The sequence below is a fragment of the Eleutherodactylus coqui genome, chromosome 3 (genome assembly GCF_035609145.1).
Source record: "Eleutherodactylus coqui strain aEleCoq1 chromosome 3, aEleCoq1.hap1, whole genome shotgun sequence".
Taxonomy (NCBI): Eukaryota; Metazoa; Chordata; class Amphibia; order Anura; family Eleutherodactylidae; genus Eleutherodactylus; species Eleutherodactylus coqui.
In genome coordinates this window covers 86,964,063-86,980,185 of record NC_089839.1, presented here as the reverse complement: position 1 = coordinate 86,980,185, position 16,123 = coordinate 86,964,063, and the positions used below count along the sequence as shown (strand labels likewise).

At 43.6% G+C, this 16,123-nt stretch overlaps 4 non-coding genes across 4 annotated transcripts; all 4 read right to left on the bottom strand.

The window, feature by feature from the left end:
* Positions 1–234: 234 nt before the first annotated feature.
* On the bottom strand, positions 235–351 carry LOC136622308 (U5 spliceosomal RNA). Its single transcript, XR_010791529.1, has one exon. It is a non-coding gene; the product is annotated as a U5 spliceosomal RNA (small nuclear RNA).
* A 317-nt stretch (positions 352–668) lies between these two features.
* Positions 669–785, bottom strand: LOC136622353 (U5 spliceosomal RNA). Its single transcript, XR_010791571.1, has one exon. It is a non-coding gene; the product is annotated as a U5 spliceosomal RNA (small nuclear RNA).
* Positions 786–1,102: 317 nt separating this feature from the next.
* Positions 1,103–1,219, bottom strand: LOC136622208 (U5 spliceosomal RNA). Its single transcript, XR_010791432.1, has one exon. It is a non-coding gene; the product is annotated as a U5 spliceosomal RNA (small nuclear RNA).
* Positions 1,220–1,536: 317 nt separating this feature from the next.
* LOC136622340 (U5 spliceosomal RNA) lies at positions 1,537–1,653 on the bottom strand. The gene has a single exon (XR_010791560.1). It is a non-coding gene; the product is annotated as a U5 spliceosomal RNA (small nuclear RNA).
* Positions 1,654–16,123: the final 14,470 nt, after the last annotated feature.

Sequence of the window (16,123 nt, the reverse complement as noted above, 5' to 3'; positions counted from 1 at the left end):
ATGAGAAATTGTGCACAACCAGCCAGAATCCTTCACTTCTGCAGTATGCAAATAAGGCCCCTGTTCAGGAACTGTTGACAGGATTCTGGCTGCCTTGGGTAATTGTGCACAATCAGCCAGGATCACATCTTTCCCAGGATGCTTTGCTTCTGCAACATGCAAATGAGGACCCCCATTCAGGATCAGTTAACACATTCGGAAACAGCACTCTCTCTTTTTTCACCAGAATAAGGAAGCCCCAGCAAAACTGGAGCATGCAAAAATTGCTACAAAACTCAGTGTTGCTCCTCTCCACGGAAATCTTTAGTAAAAGGCGAAAGATTTATACATTCTGAAGAGAAACCAGAGCATAATGGGCAAGGGGTTCCTCAGCTCCTGCCACCACCGCTGCAGTGCTCTCTTAGCCTAGGGAGACCACCCGGAAAAGAGGCAAAATGAGAAATTGTGCACAACCAGCCAGAATCCTTCACTTCTGCAGTATGCAAATAAGGCCCCTGTTCAGGAACTGTTGACAGGATTCTGGCTGCCTTGGGTAATTGTGCACAATCAGCCAGGATCACATCTTTCCCAGGATGCTTTGCTTCTGCAACATGCAAATGAGGACCCCCATTCAGGATCAGTTAACACATTCGGAAACAGCACTCTCTCTTTTTTCACCAGAATAAGGAAGCCCCAGCAAAACTGGAGCATGCAAAAATTGCTACAAAACTCAGTGTTGCTCCTCTCCACGGAAATCTTTAGTAAAAGGCGAAAGATTTATACGTTCTGAAGAGAAACCAGAGCATAATGGGCAAGGGGTTCCTCAGCTCCTGCCACCACCGCTGCAGTGCTCTCTTAGCCTAGGGAGACCACCCGGAAAAGAGGCAAAATGAGAAATTGTGCACAACCAGCCAGAATCCTTCACTTCTGCAGTATGCAAATAAGGCCCCTGTTCAGGAACTGCTGACAGGATTCTGGCTGGCTTGGGTAATTGTGCACAATCAGCCATGATCACATCTTTCCCAGGATGCTTTGCTTCTGCAACATGCAAATGAGGACCCCCATTCAGGATCAGTTAACACATTCGGAAACAGCACTCTCTCTTTTTTCACCAGAATAAGGAAGCCCCAGCAAAACTGGAGCATGCAAAAATTGCTACAAAACTCAGTGTTGCTCCTCTCCACGGAAATCTTTAGTAAAAGGCAAAAGATTTATACGTTCTGAAGAGAAACCAGAGCATAATGGGCAAGGGGTTCCTCAGCTCCTGCCACCACCGCTGCAGTGCTCTCTTAGCCTAGGGAGACCACCCGGAAAAGAGGCAAAATGAGAAATTGTGCACAACCAGCCAGAATCCTTCACTTCTGCAGTATGCAAATAAGGCCCCTGTTCAGGAACTGTTGACAGGATTCTGGCTGCCTTGGGTAATTGTGCACAATCAGCCAGGATCACATCTTTCCCAGGATGCTTTGCTTCTGCAACATGCAAATGAGGACCCCCATTCAGGATCAGTTAACACATTCGGAAACAGCACTCTCTCTTTTTTCACCAGAATAAGGAAGCCCCAGCAAAACTGGAGCATGCAAAAATTGCTACAAAACTCAGTGTTGCTCCTCTCCACGGAAATCTTTAGTAAAAGGCGAAAGATTTATACGTTCTGAAGAGAAACCAGAGCATAATGGGCAAGGGGTTCCTCAGCTCCTGCCACCACCGCTGCAGTGCTCTCTTAGCCTAGGGAGACCACCCGGAAAAGAGGCAAAATGAGAACTTGTGCACAACCAGCCAGAATCCTTCACTTCTGCAGTATGCAAATAAGGCCCCTGTTCAGGAACTGTTGACAGGATTCTGGCTGCCTTGGGTAATTGTGCACAATCAGATATACCCACAACTGATACGTAATTACATTGTGTACGGGCTGCAGGTACCCGTGTCATCACTAAGCGACAGCGCAGGAAATACAAACAAAAACTGTAGACTGTGCATGACCGTGTGAGTGAGTACGCAGTTATGCGCAGTACATTACGCGGCTGTGCGCAGTGCCACGACCGGGCTCACAGCTGGTATCGGCTGCCGGCCTCCACGAGTGGATTCCACATCTGACCCTCAGAGCCCGGGTGTTATTCAGATCGCTGCCTGTAATACGTAATTTACAAGAAGCTATGGGAACGCTTGCCTTCATGCAGTTCCAGGATCAGCTTTTTGAGCGCTTTCTGTGTGAAACAGCCGCACCTCAGCAAGATAACAAAGCCTCACAGAGCATCAATTTTTATACCCCATCCCTGCTGCTGAGAACATGAAATACCCCCCAAAAAGCAGGGGTGGAGGCGAGATACCTGGTTTAATTGCCCCACATGCCCATCCCAACCAGCCTCTGTAATTTCCCCGTCTTTGGACAAACGATACAGTTTACATTATTACTTTTATCTAAGATTTAGGGAATGCCAAAAAGGAGGGCAGGGGGTGGGATTGTTTTTAGGGAGTCAATTTCTTTTCTGCACAAGTGAGCAATAGGGCCTGGAATTTATTCAGTTGTGCCCTGAAATCCAACTGATGTTCCCTCCATTACAGGCCTAGCCATGTGTTCTTTTAGTGGATTAGGCCCGTAATGGGTATGTTTCTGAACACAGGACAAACAGCAGGGTCCATTTTGGGGTGAAAGTCTTCATTCCTACGTTTGCTGTACAAAAAAAACTTTTTAAAATGACAAAATTGCCAAAAAATGAAAATCGTAATTTTTCCTACTGCTTTGCTTAGATTTATTTAAAAACTGTGAGGTAAAAATACATAGAACACCCCTACATGAATTTATTAAAGCGTATAGTTTTTTAAATGGGGTCATTTGTGAGGGTTCTTTATCGTTTTGGCCACTTGAGGGTTCTACAAGGGTGCAATGGGGCTTAAATCACCTTCAAGGAAAATTTCTGTTCTGAAACCCACTGGCTGCTCCTTTCGGTTTGGGCCCCGTTGTGCATAGAGACATTATATAAGTGCCACAATGGGTATGTTTCTGAACACAGGACAAACAGGAGTATCCATTTTGTGGTGCAAGTCTTCATCCATGTGTGTGCTGTACAAAAAAAACCTGTTATTAAAATGACACAACTTGCAAAAAAATGTAAATCACAATTTTTTCCTTCTGTTTTGATTAAATTAATTCAAAAACTGTCAGGTCAAAATATGCAGTACACCACTACAGGAATTCATTAAGGAATCTAGTTTTCAGAATGGGGTGATTTGTGGGTGTTCTTATTGTTTTGGCCGATCAAGGGCTCTACTAGTGGGCAATGGACCTAAAATGCCTTCAAGCTAAATATTTTGCTTGAAGGAGATTTAGGCCCTATTGCACACTTGTAGAGCCCTTGAGTGACCAAAACGATGGAGAGTCCCCACAAGTGACCCCATTTTAAAAACTAGATCCCTTACCGAATTTATCTAGGGGTATTATGACTTTTTTGACTTTACAGTTTTTGAATGAATCTAAGCCAAGCAGAAGGAAAAAATTACGATTTTAATTTTTTTGGTAATTCTGTGATTTTAAAAGCAGGTTTTTTTGTACAGCACATATATGAATAAAGACTTGCACCCCAAAATGGGTACCCCTGTTTTTACTCTGTTCAGAAACATACCTATTGTAGCCCCAATCTTCTTAGAGGACGCATGGCTAGGCCTATAATGGAGGGAGCACCCGTTTGATTTCAGGGCGCAACTGAATAAATTCCAGGCCCCATTGCACACTAGTGGAGACAATAAACTACCAAAATAATAAAATGCCCCTCACAAGTGACCCCATTTTTAAATCAAGACCCCTTAGCTAATTTATCTAGGGGTGTACTGCGCATTCTGACGCCACATTTAAATTTTTTTTATAATTATAATGCGAGTGAAATATAAATGCAATTTCATTTTTTTCACCAAATTTGTGACTTTTAGGACCATTCTCTTTGTTTCAAGCAGAAAAAACTGGTGAGATGCACTAATAAAGATAAAATTGACTCGCTAAAAAGAACCCACACCCCCTTTTGGCGTTTCTTATATATGAAATAAAATTAATAATGTAAAACGGTATGGTATGTTTCAAAGCAGGGGTAATTACAAAGGCCTGGGTGGGATGGACACATGGGGCAATAAAATCGTGTATCCCTTCTTCTCCCATGTTTGGTGCAGATGCAACACTTTTTGGGGGTATTTTTTGCCCGCAGTCTCAGGGATGGGATGCAGAAAATGGCGCTGTGAGCCTTCGCACCTCTTCGGATTGCAATGCATCCTGAGGTGCAGCGGTCTCAAATAAAATGTGCTCTACAAGCTCCTCCTGAAACTGGAGGAAGCTCAGCGTGCCCTCCGATGATTTAAAAATGACGTGCGCGTTATACGTTGTGATCTGTATTAGGTAGATCGCTACCTTCTTATACCAGGCTCTCGTTTTGCGCTTGACGAGATATGGCTGTAGAGGCTGGTCGGACAAATCGACATCCCCCATAAATTTATTATAGTCTGTAACGCAGACCGGTTTAGTTTTCTCCCCGGCAGCCCCCCTCTCCCTTACTGCAACGGAGGTGTCTGCGTGCCCAGTGGACAGCATAAAAACGTCCTTTTGTCACGCCATTTTACAGCAAGCAAGGGGTCATAGGCCAGTGCGTAAGACGCTCCTTTGTCTACGTGCCTGAAAACCAGGGGTTGTGGGAACCCTACCCTATTTTCGCGGACAGTTCCGCAGGCCCCTGTATCTGCGGCGTGTAATGCTTTATTTAAAAATGGGCCCACGAGCTCCCACACAATTTTTCCGTTAATGCCAATATTTTCAGGACAATTGGGGGGATTTAATTGTCAATCCCTGCCCTCATAAATAAAAAAAATCGCACGTATAAGCTGTCACGCTCTCACAGATTTTATATAGCTTTATGTCATACTAGCGCATTTCGAGGGAATGAATTGGCAAAATGATAAACGTCCTTTAAAACTCATGAGTGACTCGGCAACGGCCAAATTTTTTTGGGGTATAAATGTTTTTAAAGGCATCTTTTAGTAGATATAAGGGGACTTAATTTGCACAGTCTATCATATGCCGGGTCATTTCTGGGGGGGGATTTGGGCATTATTGGCGAAATGAAAAAAACGCATAATATTTTCATATCTGCGTCTGGGCATTATTGATACAAATACGGCGTCGCATGAACGGTGCTCATGGACCAATAGGACCGTATTGATGACTTTTTTACAAGTCCCATTAGCAAAACAAGTCCCAAACATTTTTTCAACTCGGGGACATCAATGGCGGTCCACATTGCTGAATAAACCGACGTGGGGTGCGCGGTAATGTATTGTCCAGCATAGTTATTAGTTTGCTGGACAATTAACTCCAGGACACCGTCAGTAATGAATAAATTAAAAAAATTAAACGGGGTAAAATTTGCGACGTCCAGATTGACGCCCGGAGTTGCTGTAAATTCTGGGATGCGGGGCGAAAATAAACTTGCGAAACTCCACGCAGCATCACTACCAGAGCTTGAAGTGAAGAGCAGCGCGAATGCTTGCTCAGCGCTGTGGCGCCTACGCTCCATTTTATTTAAAAAATTTTTAGTGGAGGTAGACAAAAAAATAATAGCCCCCAAAATAGCGCATAGGGATATAATGGCGTAATTAGGGTATGAGGGACGATGATGGCGGGGTGATGACGGGTAATAACAGTTTTTTTTTTCTTTTTTTGACTCTCTTTATGTCACACGATTTTTCTTAGCTATCTTTCTCCTGTCACAAATCTCTCTCAGTCACAGGAGAGAGATATGCCTGACTAACCGTGTGCCATATTTACAAAACATATGACATGGATGGCTGTGATCGGTGTATCACAGCCACCCATGTCAGCAGGGACAAATCACTCTGGTGACAGGAAATTTTAAATCTCCCGCGCCGATCCGCTCTTCTGCACATGCAGATACCGGCGATCGCGTTACTGGGGGGGAGGGTCCCGCAACCCAGGATGACAGCTCCATGCTGTCGGCTACCTGCGGGCACTGACAGCATGGAGCTGTCATGTTTAGTGCCTACGTGGCTTTATTACCTGCAGGACACACTTTTTCATGTCCTTAGGGAATAAAGCCCACTTGGGCAGGACGTAAAAAGGCAATGGGCTGGTCACTAAGAGGTTAATATCTTTTTCTAAGCTTATTTGCCGCAAATGGTATTTCACATTTAAAGACATTATAAGTCTTGAAGTTGTCCGTTTTACAAAACATTAGAAGTTCCATGGAACATGTAGTAAAATCAATTTCCCACAGTGAAAAAATAAAAGAACTTCATCTTATTAACTGCTGTTTGACTTCAAAAACACTGATTATTCTTTGTAAGTACTGCAAATGATTCTTTATATCCCTTCTAACACGTGTCTAGGATTCTGACAGGTTTTGAATAGATAACATATACTTTAGTCTATCTAAAAAGGCTTGTTAACAATTCATTCTGTCTATGCTGTTGGGTTTCATCACGTTTTCACCTGGATTGCCAAAAAGGCATCCAGACAGAAACCTGGGCAGAACCATAGGTGTCCGTTGTTCAGGCAGAGACCAATAGGTCTGCTGAAATGGAGAGCAATAGACCAATAGTTCTCAATTCCAGTAGCTTTTCATTCATTATTAGCATTATGAGTTGAAAAGAATAATCTGGTTGACCAAGTTATTGGTCTGTTTGAGCAACTATCAGTAATAGAAGTCTGTGGTTCTATCCAGATTTCCACTGGACTCTGTTGTTTTCGGGGATCTAGATGGAAACTTGTGCCAGAACTCAGCAGTGTAGTCTAAAAAGAAGTGTCAACAGGCCCTGAGGGTATCTTCAGATGGGTCTCATCCACTGCTGATCTGGGGCATGTGTTTTTGACCTGAGCCTGTCTTCCTTAGCCTACTTTCACACGGCTGAGAAAATCACGCAAAATTTGTGTGTTGCGAGATGCACAAATATGAACCTCGTTCTTTTGAATGGAGTCATGTACATGAGCAATTTTTCATGTTCTTTGGAATGCATCGGTCATTGTTTTCAATGGGATAGGAAAACACATCGCACAGTGTGTGATATGCACACGATTGTGATGTGAGGTTGCTCGTTGAAAACAATAGGAAACACTTGCCAATACTTTGGCGCGACCAATCGCTACTTCACCTGAAGTGATGTTAAAAACTCCATGAGAAATGCCATTAAAATTGCAAAGTTTAAAAAAAAATGCCACATGTGAAACTACCTTACTTTGTCGACATTTCATCAGCCCAGGTTGGTATTGCAGGCACAGCTCCCATTAAATTCAATGGGAGCTATGGCTGCAGTACCAACACGGGCAGCTGCAATGTTAACAGAGCTGTCTGGCTCTGTCCACACTGATAGTGGCCTGGCAAACAACAGATTTGTGGGGACACTGAGTGGCGGATGCCTGTTAATCGACCAATGATGACCTATACTGAGGAGAGGCCACAAATAGTAAAGCCCTGGAAAACCCATTTGAAACCAATACTAAAAAACAAAGTGTACTATCAACACTGTGGCATTTTTTAAATATTTTTCCCTTACTTTTGGTGCATTTTTTGGGTTAGTGGCATTTTTTAATCAAAATTGAGCATGATTCACGAGTGCAACATTTGGTTTCAATAGGCTTGTTTACCTGTGCGTATTTTCCTGCTCATTTTGGCAAAAAAATAGGTATTGTGTTTTCTTTCCTGCTTGTTTGCGCACCAAAAGTCCCCACAGAAGGCAATGGAGGGGGGGGGGGGGGGGGCGCAAATTTGCGTACAATATGCTAGGAGATGCGTAAAAGACTGTGTGATTGTGAAGTACAAAGAACACATCTGGAACTCATTAGACTAATTAGTCAAGTTGATCGATGCATATTTTTGATTCACGCACAAACAAACATGCCTTACCCATGGAAAAAGTATAGTAAAACCGGCCTGAGAGCTGTGTATTTGTGGATTGAATGATGTTTTTTGCGCACGCAGCGGCATATTTTACTGTACTTTTGTCATGCATATTCCTTTGCGTGTGGCAAAATAATATGCACTGATGCAAATGGCTAATTAGTCTAATGAGTTCCAGATGTGTTCTTTTTCCAATGTAATTACATAGTGTTTATGCATCTCCATGCGCATTACATCCTCATTGACTTCTATGGGGAGATGGTTTTTGGCACTCTCAGGCACCAGGGCCCAGGATTGACTGCTACCTCTACACCCTAAATAGCTATGCTCTTGCTATTATGGAAATGTATCACATATAGATCCAAATATAGGGAAAACAGTTTAATGACACTGTGTTGTTTGTTCATTACCAGTCTTCCTGTCAATTGGTGCATGTAATGATTGAAGGACTACGTGCAATGTATTCAATAAATATTATTATTTCACTTTCTCCCTATTGTTATTTATACAGTAAGCATTCTAAAAATGTTCCCAAACCTTGAAGTACTTGACTTGTCTGATAACTTTTTGAAAGATGATGGAAAGCTATCAATGGAAGTTTTTGGTAAGTACTCAGGTGTGTTGCTGTTAGAAATAATAACAAACAAATATGCTAAACTTTAAAAATCATCTTCCAGGTCAAACCTTGACTCATCTGCCATCACTAACAACTCGTTATTACCCGGAGGCACAAATGTAAAGTGTGGCCTAGATACACTGATGTATCACCTTAAAAGACTTCCAAAACTGTCAAAACTTTCTTTCAAAAGGTGGAACATGACAGATGATGATGCGGTTAAGTTAGGTGAGTATATCAGCAATGTTATATTTCCCCGTTTCTCTAAAGTGAATTTTGGTAGTAATGATAACATTTTATTATTTATCAAGCAGCCCTCAATTGATAAAAAGTTAACCCTTTCCAATCCAATTTGTATCCTGGTTTTCCTAGGGGGCTTACTCTTTTTCTACCGTTATACAACGGCGCTATGTGCTAGCTAAAGCCAGTACTGCATGAGGTGACACATTGTATAGGCTCCGACAACAGAGAGGCTGGCAGTATACACTAAGAGAACCCTGACGGATGTCTTCCAACATCGGAGCTGTATAGCCTTAAATCATAATGTCTTCAGACGTCAGACAGTGGATTGGAAAGAGTTAAAATATGTTGACTTATAACTATTATGACTATTCAATGTACTTACCAAATGCTAATTCAATAATGTTCAAGGGTTTTGGCCACATGCTGGACCATACCATAACATATTACATAAAGCGTATCCACTGACAGATGAAGTGAATAACATTGATTACTTTGTTACAATAACACCTGTCAAAGGTTGAAACTTTTTGGGCACCAAGTGAACACATGTTCTTGAAGGTGATGTGTTAGAAACAGGAAAAATATGCAAGTGTAAGGATTGGAGGAACCTTGACAAGGGCCAAATTACAATGGCTAGATGACTGGGTGAGACAATCTCCAAACTAGCAGGTCTTGAGAGCTCCCAGAATGCAGTGGTTAGTACCAAAAGTAGTCTGTGGAAGGACAAACAATGAATCAGCAACAGGCTCATTGATGCATGTGGGAAGCAAAGGCTAGTTCATCTGGTCCAATCCCACAGAAGAGATACCGTATCTGTAGAAAGCAGAGGGTGGTAATTAATGGTTCATACTCTGATTGGCCCACCATTGCTAGTGGGATGCCATAGGGCTCAGTATTAGGCCCCATTCTGTTCAATATATTTATCAATGACCTGATAGAGGGACTGCACAATAAAATATCGATATTTGCAGATGATACGAAATTATACAAGAAAATAAATACAATGGAGGACAATGTGTGGCTACAAACTGACCTAGATAAACGTGGGGCTTGGGTAGAAAAATGGCAAATGAAGTTCAACGTTGATAAATGTAAGGTTATGCACATGGGCAGGAGAAATGGATGCCACCAACATACATTAAATGGGGTACTACAAGGGAAAAGTGATATGGAAAGAGACCTGGGGGTACTAGTTGACTGTAGACTTAACTGGAGCAATCAATGCCAGTCAGCTGATGCAAAAGCAAATCAAGTATTGGGGTGTATTAAAAGAGGTATAGGGGTGAGGATATTATTCTTCCACTATATAAGGCACTTGTCAGGCCTCACATGGAATACTGTGTACAGCTCTGGACACTTGTACTTAGGAAAGACATTGCAGTGCTTGAGGGGGTTCAAAGAAGGGCAGCTGAATTAATAAACAGAATGGGAAGACTAGAATATCTAGAGAAGCTATCAAAATTTGGATTAATCACCCTAAAAAAAGACGGTTAAGGGGCAAACAAATAACTATTTTGGCAAGCCAGGGTTACTTACCTGCAGGATCGCTGTTTTCGCCATTCGGCAGGAACGGACGCCATGTTCATACAGGCTCCCGAGACAGGAATTTATTTAAATCTGGTGCCTGCCAACATTTATTTAATGTCATAGCAAAGCAAATGTATACAGGACACAATGTCCAGGGTTCATAACCCTCAGGGTCTCCGTCACTAACCCCGCCTGTGACATCTAGAGGGTGTCCTCCTCTATCAGATATGTGACGGGCCCAAACTGGTCTGTGCCGGACCCGAGGCTCCCAGTGCTGATGGCTGCTTCTACAGTCTCTCTACATAGTAGCCAGCTTCCTTCCACCTGAGTGTGGTAGGAACTGATCTTTTTATCTATTTTTATCTATTTCCTGTCACACCCACAGGTGTTCTCTTTCTATCAGGTATAGGAATGGCTGTCTAACACCCTCTGCTGGCCATTCTGTACACTGCACTCCTACAGTTTGTATAAATACATTAGGGGACAATATAAGGATCTCTCCCATAATCTGTTTATTCCCAGGGCTGCGACAGTAACAATAAAAGAAAGTTTCATCACCAACACAGAAGGGGGTTCTTTACTGTAAGAGCAGTGAGACTGTGGACGTGGTGATACTAAAATTTATAGAGGGGTTTAAGAGTGGACTAGACGCCTTTTTAGAGCACTATGACATTACAGGATATAGACATTAAATAGTCAGAAGGGTTGTTGATCCAGGCATCTTCTCACTGGCAGACTTGTAGTCTGGGAGGAACTTTTCTCTGCAGAGTGTTGATCCAGGGATTATTCTAACTGCCACTTTAGAGTTGGGAAGGAATTTTTTTCTCCCAAAATGGTGTAAATTGCCTTCTACCTCATTGGGGTTTTGTTTGCCTTCCTCAAGATATACATTTGGGGTGGGGGGGTTGGAAACAGGCTGAACTTGATACATATTTGTCTTTTTTTTGCACAAATGTCAGGACTTTAGGTCCTGACATTTGTGCAGATGTTAATTTGACACATAACATCTACCTAAGTAAAGTTGCAGACCAAGTACACATCTTTATTAGAGATGAGCGAGCACCAAAATGCTCGGGTGCTCGTTGCTCGAGTCAAACTTTTCACAATGCTCGAGAGCTCGTTTCGAGTAACGAACCCCATTGAAGTCAATGGGCGACTCGACCATTTTTGTATGGGACCGATGCTTTGCATCAAAACACCAAAAAACATCCGAAAGTCATGGAAACACCACAGAAATGGATAGGGAAGGGCAGGGGCAGCATGCATGGCTGCATCTGAGGGTCCCAGGTCCCACTATTAAGCCACAATGGGGGCAAGAGTCTAGGGTCACCCCCCCTAACAATTTTTACTTTGGACAAACCCTTATTAGCAAGGCACACTTTAGCTAAGCACCACACTACCTGCAACCAAGGACAATCAATGCCTGCGGGTGACACCGCTGCCTCTTCTTCTGGGTTACATGCCGCCCAACCCCCCGCATGACCCTGCGTCCACAGCACACACAAAAGTTTCCCTGCGCAGCCTTCAGCTGCCCTTATGCCACACGCTCGCTTCATAGCTACACCACCCTCATGTCTATTTCTAAGTGTGTCTGCGATGAGGAGGAACCGGAGGCACACACTGCAGAGGGTTGGCAGGGCCAGGCAGTGACCCTCTTTGAAAGGGGTGGCGATAGCCCACAATGCTGTTGAGAATCGATGATAAATTGACGTATGATCATCATTCCAATCCCATGGCACCTCCGTTGCAAAATTGTCAGGAGCCGCAAACGTGGGCATAAAGCGGACTCAGGTGCCAGCACTTCTACACATCTCCACAATGCAGCAATACTCTGTGTGGGAAGCACGTGAGCGGGCCCAGGGTCAGGCTCGGTCCTAGCCTCCATCTTCTGTGACCCAAGGTGCCGCGAGTTACATAGCAATGGGAAATCCATGTGTCCACACACAATTCATTCTGTGTAGGTGTTAGATAGCTCAACACCGCAATGGAAAGTCTTTGAGTTTCTTGGTCTTGCCTATGCTGTCAGTGCACAAAGATGGTATTACGCAAGAAGAAATTAGCGCACCCAAACATGGTAGAGTTTTACCCCGCCAAGGACCTCGGCCCACATTTCTACCCTAATCAGTCAGTGTATTTGTGCCAGACAGGTAAAGCAACGCAATGGGAAGTCATTGTGCACTCACAGCATAGGCTAGCCCAAGAAACTCAAGCATGGTATTACACATGAGGAAATCAGAGTGCCCAAACATGGCAGAGATTCACCCTGCGAAGGGCCTTGGCCTACTTTTCTGCCCTAGTCAGTCAGTGTATTAGTGTCAGACAGGTAAAACACCGCTATGTGAAGTCTTTGCGCACTCACAGCATAGGCGAGCCAAAGGAACCCAAGGGAAGTATTAAACATGAAGCAATTACAGCGCCCAAACATGACAGACTTTCACTCCGCCGAGGACCTCGGCCTCTGCACACACCCTCAGCAATCTTGGGCATAAAGCAGACTCTGATGCTAGTACAGCATTGAATGTCTCATTTAATTAGTTGCAGTTGCTTTCACCGCTACAAAGACTGGATTAACCAGGAACAAGTTCCACGGGCCCAACCTGGCGCAGTTGCATTTCCCTCAGGACATCGGCCTCTGCACACACCCTCAGCTATGGTGGGCATAAAGCGGACTCTGATGCTAGTACAGCTGTGAACGTCTCATTAATGTAGTAACACTCCTCTTGTTTGGCCCAAACCAGTGCCGCGGATAACTGTGGTAACACAAGAGAAAATACATGTTGCCCAGTGCTGATCCCATGACCCCAAGCTGGAGGAGGAGGTGGCATTACAAGGCCAAGAAACAATGACCAGGACCTGCTATAGTCTGTGTGGGAAGTACGTGAGCGGGCACAGGGTTAGGCCCGGTCCCAGCCTCCCCCTTGTGTGCCCTGAATGACATAGCAATGGGAAATCCATGTGTCCCGACACAGATAGCTCAACACTGCAAGGGAAAGTCTTGAGTTCTTTGGGCTCGCCTATGCTGTCAGTGCACAAAGATGGTATTACACAGGAAGAAATCAGAGTGCCCAACCATGGGACAGTTTCACCCCGCCAACGACCTTGGCCTCGGCCCACATTTCTGCCCTAGTGAGTCAGTGTATTTGTGCCAGATAGGTAAAACACCGCGATGGGAAAACTTAGTGCACCCATAGTATAGACAGACCCCTGTAACATTCCAGTAGCAAAGGTATAAATAGACCCCAGTAACATTTCTTTAGTAAAAGTATAGACAGACCCCTGTAACATTTCTGTAGCAAAAGTATAGGCAGACCCCAGTAACATTTCTGTAGTAACAGTATAGACAGACCCTAGTAACATTTCTGTAGTAAAAGTATAGGCAGACCCCAGTTACATTTCTGTAGTAAAAGTATATCCAAAGGCAAAAAAGTTGTCAGCAGCACAATATGAGTACCATATGGTTTGAACAGGTATCCTGCACGCCCACTGGGTTTGGGATCCAAGCCAAGCCGCTCTTTAGTACAAATGTTGATGAAGTAGTGGAAACAGCAGATCAAGGTGCAAAGCAATGAAGTTTCTTTATTTCTTTCCTCCCAGACAGAAAAACACAACGTTTCAACTACAAGAGTCTTTGCCAAGTATGGACAACAAGTGAACAACATACAAATATATAGTGTGTCTAGTATCACATTAAACCAATCACAGTAGATCACATGATAAAATTCACCTGCATTCATTGATGTCATTATGGCACACGCGCGCGCATGTGTGTGCCATAATGACATCAATGAATGCAGGTGAATTTTATCATGTGATCTACTGTGATTGGTTTAATGTGATACTAGACACACTATATATTTGTATGTTGTTCACTTGTTGTCCATACTTGACAAAGACTCTTGTAGTTGAAACGTGTTTTTCTGTCTGGGAGGAAAGAAATAAAGAAACTTCATTGCTTTACACCTTGATCTGCTGTTTCCACTACTTCATCAACATTTGTAGTAAAAGTATAGGCAGACCTCTGTAACATTTCTGTAGCAGAAGTATAGGCAGACCCCAGTAACATTTCTGTACCAAAGGTATAGGCAGACCCCAGTAACATTTCTGTAGTAAATGTATAGACCGACCCCAGTAACATTTCTGTAGTAAAAGTATAGGCAGACCTCAGTAACATTTCTGTAGCAAAAGTATAGGCAGACCCCAGTAACATTTCTCTAGTAACAGTATTGACAGACCCTAGTAACATTTCTGTAGTAAAAGTATAGGCAGACCCCAGTTACATTTCTGTAGCAGAAGTATAGGCAGACCCCCGTAACATTTCTGTAGTAAAAGTATAGGCAGACCCCTGTAACATTTCTGTAGTAAAAGTATAGGCAGACCCCTGTAACATTTCTGTAGCAGAAGTATAGGCAGACCCCAGTAACATTTCTGTAGCAAAGGTATAGGCAGACCCCTGTAACATTTCTGTAGTAAACGTATAGACAGATCCCAGTAACATTTCTGTAGTAAAATTATAGGCAGACCCCAGTAACATATCTGTAGCAGAAGTATAGGCAGACCCCAGTAACATTTCTGTAGTAACAGTATAGACAGACCCCTGTAACATTTCTGTAGCAGAAGTATAGGCAAACAAACACCAGTAACATTTCAGTAGCAAAGGTATAGGCGAACCCCAGTAACATTTCTGTAGCAGAAGTATAGGTGGACCCCAGTAACATTTCTGTAGCAGAAGTATAGGCAGACCCCAGTAACATTTCTGTAGTAAAAGTATAGGCAGACCCCTGTAACATTTCTGTAGTAAAAGTATAAGTATAGGCAGACCCCAGTAACATTTCTGTAGTAAAAGTATAGACAGACCCCAGTAACATTTCTGTAGTAACAGTATAGGCAGACCCCTGTAACATTTCTGTAGCAGAAGTATAGTCAGACCCCAGTAAAATTTCTGTAGCAAGAGTATAGGCGAACCCCTGAAACATTGGTGTACCATGAGTGTAGGCGAAGGCCGGAAAAATTAGTTAGATAACAGTTAAGGCGAGAGCCAGAAAAATTAGTGTACCAAGAGTACAAGTGTACCCCTGAAAAATTGCTCAACCGAGAGGGCAGGTGAAACCCATAAATGTTTTTTAAAGATACAGCTCGCTGTTGCTTAATTTGTAATAGAGCCTGGAGGCAGCCCAGTGGAAAAAATTGGTTTCTGTTAAAGTATCAATACTTTTGAAACTTTGAAAAATTGAAAAAAAATGTTAAGCAGAGCCTTTTGGGCCGCAGAAAAATTGGCAGTTCAGCGTGATGACATGATGTTTCAGGAGGAGGAATAGGAGGTGGAGGACTAATATCAGAGAGATTGATAAAGCTAATTCCCCCTTTTTTCCGGTGATAGAGAATGCTTTTTTCTCCGGTTGCAGCGAAAAGAATCTTCAGGTTCCGCTGCTCTCCGCCGGAGGAGAAGAGAAGTCTGGGGAAATCCAGGCTTTGTTCCTCTTTATGAGTGTAAGCATGTCGGCACTGGGAGTTGACAGGCGGGTACACTTATCCGTGATGATTCCCCCAGCTGCACTAAACACCCTCTCTGACAAGATTCTAGCGGCAGGGCAAGCCAGTACCTGCAGGGCGTACAGTGCAAGTTCGTGGCACGTGTCCAGCTTTGAAACCCAATAGATGTATGGAGCAGAGGCATCACGGAGGAGGGTGGTACGATTGGCTATGTACTCCCTCACCATCTTTTTACAGTGCTCCCTCCAACTCAGCCTTGACTGGGGAGTGGTGACATAGTCTTGCTGGGGAGCCATAAAGCTGTCAAAGGCCTTGGAGAGTGTTCCCCTGCCTGCGCTGGACATGCTGCCTGATCTCCGCGCCTCCCCTGCTACGT